Source organism: Sceloporus undulatus, chromosome 4 (assembly GCF_019175285.1).
Source record: "Sceloporus undulatus isolate JIND9_A2432 ecotype Alabama chromosome 4, SceUnd_v1.1, whole genome shotgun sequence".
NCBI classification, from domain to species: Eukaryota; Metazoa; Chordata; class Lepidosauria; order Squamata; family Phrynosomatidae; genus Sceloporus; species Sceloporus undulatus.
The window spans coordinates 98591628-98601396 of NC_056525.1; the positions used below are offsets into that span (position 1 = coordinate 98591628).

Genomic DNA, 9769 nt, shown 5'->3' on the forward strand with positions numbered 1-9769 from the left:
TCCTCCTCTTCCTCCACTGCTCCTGTATGGACTTGCCATCCATGGATGCTCAAATCTGGGGATGGTAAGTCCATGAATAAGGAGGACCCACTGAACCATAAAATCTTTATACAATTCTCTGTTTTTTTTTCTAGATAACGAACTACAGAATAATGAACTACAGAAGGTAATCAAGCTGACAGAGTCCCTACTGTATCCAATTGTATGATAAACACAATAGATATGACTTCTCTCTCCCTCACTCCCCCTTTCTCTGTACAATTCTTGTATTTGTAGAGGAAGCTGATTCTCAACTCTGGTAAACAAAATGAAGTAAATCCCCTCATCTCCAACCTTGTAAAAGTAATGTGACTAAAACAATGTTTCTAATACTGATGCTCTGACAGAAAGGAGAAAATTGTGGTTTTCATCAGGGATCATTTTGATTGAAGTCAGATAGTTACTTAGGTCTCATTACATGTGGTTTGCTTGGCTAAAAATAGATGCGTTCAAAGCTTGACATCAGTGTCTTAAAAGCTACTCATGGGATATACAACAGCTTCTTTCTTTAAGCCACTTAATTTTTGCCATTAAATTAATATTTCATTATTCCTAGGAGCCCTCTAGATGGTCTTGATGGTTTCTACAAGAGCAACAAGAGCCATACATACATATATTAAATTGTAATCTATCGAGAGAAGGTGCTGGAACTAAATGCTTTAGTACCAAACAGAAGTAATTAACTGTTGGTCAGGGATTAAATGTCATCTTTTTTTTTAAATGATGTCCAGAAGGAAATGAAGAAATATAAATAAATAAACTGCCACAGCAATTCATGCTGTCCCATTGCAATGAGTCCCCTCCCTCCATACTGGAACATCATGTTCAAAGGGTTTCATCATGAATCACCTACTGGAAAACAAATATTTTACAACTTTAAACCTTTGTACAGTTCACACCAGAGAATAATTTCATAGAGGAGACAGGTTTTTAATTTGCTGTCACTGATCACAAGAGTATCAATTATTTTTTTGATGGGACTTGCTTTCATCTTTTACCCGAAGAGGTATTCATTGCTTTACAGACCTTTTCTTTTTCATCAGTCACTCAGAAATAAAAGATTTATGATTTCTTTCTAACCTCACTGTAGCTCATAGAAAAAGTTTTGTTTAAAAACTGTGATGCTTCCACCAAAGTAATAGTTTGCCAAAAGAAACAAAAGAGACACTGTTATACTTTGGAGTTAAAAATATTTTTGTGGCTCGTTTTTATAATCACATGGCATCAATACACAGACCAGAAAAACAGTAAAAAAAAAGTCCAACAACAACAATTTAGTTTGTATTATAAAAAGTTAATTGTAGTTGGCTGGAGATTCCTCTGCACTGAGACATGCTACATCATATTTCAGCCCGACAGATTATGATCAGGTTTCCTACAACCTAGCAGTTGTATTTGTAAAATCAATGTTTTTGAATCGTTTTGGGGATTTGCATTCAAAATCATAGGAATTATGGTTTATGTGATCACTTCAACCAAATTGGTGATGAGAGAATTCAATTAACACAGAAGGACATTTGAGGAAGACATGATTCGAGAAAGCTCATTGTGGTCAAGCCTCATCTGGAGTATGGTGTTTAGTTCTAGGCACAACATTTTAAGAAGGCTATAGATAGGTTGGAGCAGGTTTAGAGAAGGGCAACAAGGATGATAAGAGGTATGGAAAACAAAACATATGAGGAAATATTGAAGGAGCTTTGCATGTTCGGCTTGTGGAAGAGAAGAGTGAAGGGTGAAATGATTGCATTACTTAGAAAGCTCAATGGTTGACAGAGAGATGAAGGGGAAAAGCCTCTTCTTTGCTGTCCCAGAGGGTAGAACCAGGCAGTGACATCACTAGGATTGGTATCACCTGGTACAATAACTCATGATGTCACACATACACCCATTGACTTTCATCCATACCACATTATACAGAATCCTTAGTAATATTTTTTGTATTGATGTTACTCATAAACTATAATTCCCATATGCCACTGAATGCCAGTAACAAAATTAAAATTATACCTTTAAATTACATACCCACAGTCTCAATGTGTTTACATGTATATAATTTCATGTGGTAAAAGTGAAAATTTGGTAAGAAAAAAGGAAAGCTTGGAGGAAGAAGAGGCGGAAGGAAAGAGGAAGAGGAGGAAATAGTTTTGCCTGATGTGTGCTGGGGAGAGAATAGGAGTCATCTTTATTTAGCTTGGGATTGTCACCAGTACTGTTTCCAGCAGTGAAGTCTTCCATTTAAAAGAGATCTCACCAGCTTCTTTATTCTTGATCAGCACATTTCAACCTGTATAAGTCTGCATATAGCAGAGGGTTCTTTTTTCAGGAATAATTTGAAAGAAAAACTACCCAAGCATTTCCTCTGACTTCTGTTCTTCATAAAGCAACAATGCAGACTGCCAGGTTAGAATGTAATTGGAGTAAACATTCAGTAGCTGACAAACAGCATGAATTTAATCTTATTTCCTAGTGTGGACCAAAGGGAAATACAGAACCTTTTTGATATCTGGGATGTGGGGAGGGGGATAGTCTGGAAGAAATAACCACTCTCCTTTGGGAAATAGCTTGCATGTTGATGCACATCTACAGTTGTGTTTAAACATGAAAGAGTATCAAGGGTTGGCTTGCTAAAATCCCCAGTTTGTTGTGAACAATTTATAGTGCTATGAATAAGAATGGCAAAATGGAAATTTACTGTGTAAATAGAAATGTCTCTCTTAATAATTTTTCACTGTCACAGATTAGAGGTGGTGTGTTTGTGCGATGGTACACATGCACGGTGAGGAGGCCACAACAACAACAACAAACTATTAGTGCGGCTTAATGTCACATCATGTGGTCTACCCATAGTATTCAGCCCACCTTGGGAGCTGGCCATGAGACAGGGACGTAGCTAGGATTTTAGGAAGGGGGGGGTCCAGACTAAGTGTCACCATTATAATGGGGCTTGGGTGCAGTGCAGCAGCAGCACGCACCATTCATTTTTCTAATGGAAGGGGGAGGTCCCCCCCCCCCCCCGGCTACGTCCCTGCATGAGAACAACAAGGTTTGAACACACTTTTGGAAAAAGCAGGACCAAGCTCCTTTTTCCTGCCCATCTGCTCTGGCCTTAGTTGTCTTTATAACAGTCTATGATACCTTCTCCCTGTCAGCTTTCTTCACTATCTAGATAAATGCATATAAATATTGGTAGACAATGTGTGGTGATACTTGAGTTGATATTTAACAGTTTACTTTGATATTTGATTTTAAATATTTAAGTTTGGCAGTTGGAATGCATAAATGGTATTTAATAGTTCTTGCTTTTCACTAACTGGCATGGACTGACATTTAGTATTTGATAGACAACATGAAACAGTATTTTGGAATGCGAGTTTTACTTGGCAATATTTGAGAATTAGTAGTTTTTGATCTTTCAAGGCTTTTAAAAAAAGATTTCACATTTCATATCTGTTTCCCATTCATAACTATCCCATGTAATAATAGAGATACCTAACTTGATATTCAGTTCAACTTCTTCCACAGAAAGAGAATATAATAATTGTAGTCTAAAACATGTAAATAAGAATTTTGAAGTAACATTTCACATCCAAATATCGCATTGTTATTTTAATTTAGATTGCATCAGTGCTTGAGAAATAATCCAGTCCGACACCATTTTAACTGCAATGGCACAGTGCTATGGGATTCTGGGAACTATAGTTTTGTGAGACATTTAGCTTTCTCTGTCAGAGAGCTCTGGTGCCACAACAAAATACAATCTCCAGAATTCCATAACATGGAGCCATGGCACTTAAATTGGTGTCAAACTGGATTATTTCTGCAGTATGGATGCAGCCTTACATATTCCAGATTCACAGTTTGGATGGTAAAATGACATTTCAGTGGCTTCAAAATATTTGCTAATATTATTTCTCATCTTCCTCTGTGTATCATTAGGGTCTAGAAACAACCACTCTATGCTGCACATTCTAAGGGAAACACTTCAACTCAATAAGATAGGAAGGTTAGGGCATTAATACTGCCTCCCTGTACCATCATATGCATCACTCTTTTATGTGTGGCATGTGAGAGTCTGAAGCAGAGACTCCACCATCAGTGGAGGCTCTGTTTGTAATTTGTACAGTAACCCTCATTTTCCAAAGTTCTAAGTTGTGTGGTGAGTTTCCATGGTCTTTGAAAGTTCTCTTGTCCATAAACCTGCCTTCCATGCATAGAAGGAGGAAGGAAATGCTGTCAGAAGAGGTGGAATTAGTGCACAACCCTTCCTTTGGTAATGAGAGAATTTGTTGTTATTGTGTGCCTTTAAATCATTTCCAATTTATTATAGAGTGAACCTATCAGGGAGTTTTCTTGGGCTGAGAGTGTGTGAATTGCCCAAGGTCACCCAATGGGTTTCCTTGGCTGAGTGGGGAAATCAAACTCTGATCTCCAAGGTCATAGTCCAATGCTCAAACCACTACACCACACTGGTTCAAACCACTATACCATGCAGAGAGAATACAGTGCTTTAATGTCTAAGGGCCAAAGCACACTGTAGAAATAATCCAGTTTGTGGCCACTTTAACTGCCCTGGCTCAGTGCTAAGGAATCCTGGGACTTGTTCTTTATTGTGGCACCAGAGCTCTCTAGTTAAAGTAGTCTCAAACTGGATTGTTTCTGCAGTGTGTTTGGTCCTAAGTCTTATCTGGTCTATGCCTTCATTTCATACAACATCTGTGTCAAAACAATTGGGAAGGGGGGCTATTGTACCTACAGAATTAAAAAACAAACCAAAGAGCTAAGAAAAAATTGGAAATATAAATTGTTCCATGGAGTAAAACAGAAAGTACAAAACTGAAGTAAAGTAGAGGGAAATGTGAAATATAGATTGCCCCTATACTATCTAAGGTTAAATCAAGCTCTTTTTCTATTTGCAAACACTAGTAAGATTTCACGTCCTCCTCCTCCATTTTATATATGACTTGGAACTACTTGACGTGAAAGGCAGTCTATAAATTGAAACTGCATTATACTTTAGAGGAGATAAAGATATTGAAATGGCAAAGAGGGGGAAAACAGCTTTTAAATGAAACACACTAGAGCTGAAAATGCAAACCACATTAATAGAAGAGGGTTGTGGATTTTTCCCCTCCCCCAGTTCTGCCCAAATAGGAGCGCAGACAAGGAAGACATGTAAAAGAGAACAGGAAGGAAGATGAAACTTAATAACCGAAGATGGTACAGGCATAGAATAACAAATAAATGTACATACCATCAGATGGATATAGGAGACCAGGCTGAAAGCCAGCAAATATGGTTGCAATATTTAAGAAGGGTTGAAAATGATTAGGAATGTGAAATGTGCTGAAAAAAGAAACTGACACAGAAGGGAGAAAGTCATAGTAATACATGCTTTTGTAACAGTACACTGCAGAAAGTATGAAACAATCAATCTTGCATACAATTAATTTGGAGGAAAACATTTCTTGCAAACCTAATGTATATGAAATGTTCCAGATGGAGATGTTCACTTTATCCAGGACATGACATTTATGTGCAGATCATAATCTGGATTTTCAAGAGTTGTTGACCAATGAAGCCCTTTTGGTGACCATGAGATAGTTATTATTTCTCAACCTAACTTCTCTTACAGGACCAGAAAAGATACAGGAAACCACACATTTGATCTTGAGGCCCTTGAACATCAAGCCCAATTGGCAATGGAATTAATAGTATTGTATTGTTGGAGAGTGATTCACGTGTCCAGCCAGCCCTGATCTTGTATTCAGTGAATGTGTGAATGCCTCTGTTTATACTTTGTTCAAGAGCCATGCATGTTTTATGGAGCACTGGATCTAGATTATGTGAGTTGCACTCATTCACCAAAATCCTGTGAAGCATTGTGGGAGTGAAAAATTTTCTTGATGTACTTACCACTTTGGCAGAGGGGGCAGAAAATATTCCTTTCCCACCATTACTTATTCTGCAAAGGGGCTTATGAGTGCAGCTCCATTTTCCTGATCATTGAGAGGAAATGACGGCAATCTTGAACATGTTCTAGCTGCTCTTAATCACCCATGGATGAAGGAGCACCCAAGGATATAGTAGTTGTTGCCGCCAGTTTAAGATTATTCATTTGTCTTCATGAGCTCAAGATGTACACTCCTGCCCCCTTTGTTAGGTGCCAGAGAGATGGACCTGTACCTGCAAGCCCCCAGTGTTGTTGCAAGGCGAACATGTAAGGAGTTACTAAATACCTCCTTCCTCAATGGCCCACTGGTATAACTAGCGATTAAGCTGATGTGTGCCACCATTGGATGTGCCTCCGACTGAAACACTCCCTCAACTTTTCACAGTAATGCTAATAAAATCTTTATAGAATTACTCTGAATGCGAACTATATTGTCCAGGTATATGGTTTGTATTTATCATTCTGTCCATCAAGCGCACAATGGTTTTTCAGAAATATCCCGAGACTAGAACACGGTCACATAGCCTGAAAAACCCACAAAAAATTATGGATGCCAACCATGAAAGCCTTCAACTTCATATCCTGAGTCTGTCCCTCTAATTGTTGTTAATTTATGGTTGTAATTGTTATTATCAACTGGACTGGTCTGTGACCACACAGACAACACAAGCTTTCACAAACACATATGCCCTAAGGGCTCACTATTATCAGACTATGCAGGCATATATTGCTCTATAATAACTTACAACAATCCTCCAACTTAGCAATTTCCAATGCATGTTTCTCAAACCATTTATACTGTTATTATCAGATTGACATCCACACCTTTAGCTAATGTTTGTTGCCCGTAGTTCATGACATATTTTTATCTCAGGTGTTAAAATTAATGCATTTTTTCTGTTCTGTATCAGCAGCAGAGCACTCATAAATTAGATTGGATTCTTTCCAAAACAAGAAATTAACAGCTAAGAGGATTTAATGTTCAGTACTTAAATACTGTGTTGTCTAAGATTTTGTATCTCATAAAATCTAATGGGCAGATGCATTTCACTGCTCCTACTGCTCCTACTTAACATTTATTCAGTGACACAAGTGCAGTAGGCACTGCACAAAACATGGGTGGTATTGCTCCTGCTCCAGAAATCTCCTCCACACTTAATGTAACTAGAGAGGATTTTCTCATGGAAATAGGCCGGTGAAAGGAAGAAACTGTGGAGTGTGACAGGAAGATCTAAAATGTAAAAACAACCATTACAACAGCCACAGAGTAGCTTAGAAAAAGATGTGTGAGCAGTGTTGATCCTTAGGCAGGGGGAGAAGGGTTTGGATAATATATCATCAATGAAGTCCCTTCTCTCATTGAGCTGCCTTACTTGTCACTTACACCAAGGCCCATTTGCTTACATTCATCATACGAATATAGCAAGCTGCCTTATACTGGGTCACACCACTCTCTATCTAGGTTGGTCTGTCAAATGGGGTGGACAACAGTTTTTCAGGGTTTTGATTCTTTCTGAGCCCTACCTAGAGATTCTTGGTGATATGCCATCCAAATTCTAACCAAGCCCAACTGCTTAGCTTCCAGAACTGAACAAGATCAGAGGGCCTTTTCCACTACATAGCTATAGCAGTATCATTCTACATTAACTGCCATGGTAACATTCTATATATAGTCCTGGAATTTGTAGTTTGTTGAGGCACTGGAGGAGCTTTCTGTCTGAGAATTCTGAATACCACTCCCTAAACTGCAAACCCCAGGACTTCACAAGATGTTGCCCTGGCAGTTAGAGGAAACCTACTGCTATATTTGTATATTGTGAAAGGAACCCAGGTATGTTCAGAGATATAGTGATATAGGGTCTTTTTATAGATCCAGTTCATACCACTTCCAGAAGGACTGGTCAAGGCAAAAAGAGGCTACCGTTTATTCTCTTTGGCTTTGCCAGTCATAAGCCAGTGAAGAGACAGCAATCTCTCCCACACTATATAATTATAGAATTTTGATACCATTTTAAATGCCACTGTCCCACATACAAAATCATGGAATGTTGTGAATTATTCAGAATTCTCTGCCAGAAACTTTTAGTACCTTAGCAAACTACAAATCCCAGGCATCCATAGGATGCAGCCATGGCAGTTAAAGTGGTATCAAGTGCTGTAGTTGTGAACTGTGAAAGAGACCAATGAGAGCAGTCAAGAGGATGAGATGAAAAGCTGTGAAGTTTGCCAGTTGATAAGGGTCAACTTAGTGTTTCAATGAATGCAGAAATAAGTTAGATATGTATAACATTGAGGGAAAGATCAGATTAAGGGAACAATTAAGCAGAAATAACTCATCATCAATAGTGCAGGGAAAAGCTAGGAGGGATAGATTGACAGTTGTTTAGTTAGTGGGTGAGTTTATGCAACTCCTGTTTGATTGTAATAAACACTACAAGAAACACTTTGGAGTTTATCACATGGGAGGAATTTCTCTTAATTTCTAATGAAAGGAAAGTGGGGCCAGAATGCATTCACGTGAATTTGCTAGTTCAGCGAATTTACGTGAATTCGAATTGCACTCAAACTGACTTCCCATTGCCTGAAAATAGCTTGCCATTGCCCCAAAATGCATGTGGTAGTCTATCACGCAATAACGCAAAACCCCATGATTGTGTTTGGACTGACTTTCCATTGCTTGAAATTGCGTGTTGTAGTCTATCACGTAATAACATTAAACCCCATGATTACGTTCAGATTGCCATTGTATTATACTTCCAATTTCCCTTGTCTGATAAACTCCTTAGCTAATGCCCACTGAAACCAAACCTTGAAACTGATTCTGAGCTTTGGGATAAAGGGCTGAACTGCTAAGAGAGAGCAATTTTAAAAAGAAAGAGAAGGAAGGAAGGAAGGAAGGAAGGAAGGAAGGAAGGAAAGAATTAAGCATATATAGGTTTCCCCATGTGCAGAATGTAACTAGCTGATTACTTCTGGGGCCATGGCAAATCTGAAGGCATAACAGCAATCCTGTGCCACTTGTACTGTAACATAATTTTCATGTGGCGCTCACTGCCAGGGTTTTACAGGCACAAGGTAAAGTGCTGGTAATTATCTCTAAACATACTACAAATTATTCAGTCAAGTTTTCCTCATTTTGGGAAATCACAGGCATCAGCACACCTAGAGTGCAATGGATGAGCTTCACCCCAGGAAAACCACCTTCGTGATCATGGTAACTCCCTTGCCAGGCAAATATATAATAGGCTTGTCTAAAATGCCCCCTACGCCAGTATGAAGCTGCTGGGGTGGCTTCAAGATCAACAGAAGCCTTGCTAAAATCTGTTAGATTGGCTGACATGATAGACAAGTACTTTTCTGTAGACTTCCTGATCCTTATGAAAGGCCTTTGCTCTAGTCCAGACCTTTGTTAAAGATGTGGGTGCTCTGCAATACTATCACATTGTGCAACCTCATTTCCAAACACACAATCAGGTGTGGACCAAATTTATGCACACCCACTGACATGTATTCTGTGTCCTGGGTTCAAGTAAGCTCCAGTGCCTTCAGTTCTGGCAAGAGCCTATTAAGCTATGCATGTATAATTTAGCCATAATGGCAATGTAATATAAATTGGAACGGGGGATAAGACTATTAAATTATTGCATTGGGGCAACTAAACACTGTTCCTGCAGGCTTACTAATGCCTGTTACAGACTGCCAAAATAAAGCTGCTTCAGGTCTCTTTGGAGGTATGCTGTTTAAATGATGCATGCACCCTAAGAATCCGGAAGCTGCACC

The 9769-nt window shown here is 38.8% G+C and overlaps 1 non-coding gene across 1 annotated transcript; it reads right to left on the reverse strand.

Annotated features, from left to right (window-relative positions):
- Window positions 1-9064: 9064 nt before the first annotated feature.
- LOC121930175 lies at window positions 9065-9227 on the reverse strand. The gene has a single exon (XR_006103844.1). It is a non-coding gene; the product is annotated as a U1 spliceosomal RNA (small nuclear RNA).
- Between the last annotated feature and the right edge of the window lie 542 nt (window positions 9228-9769).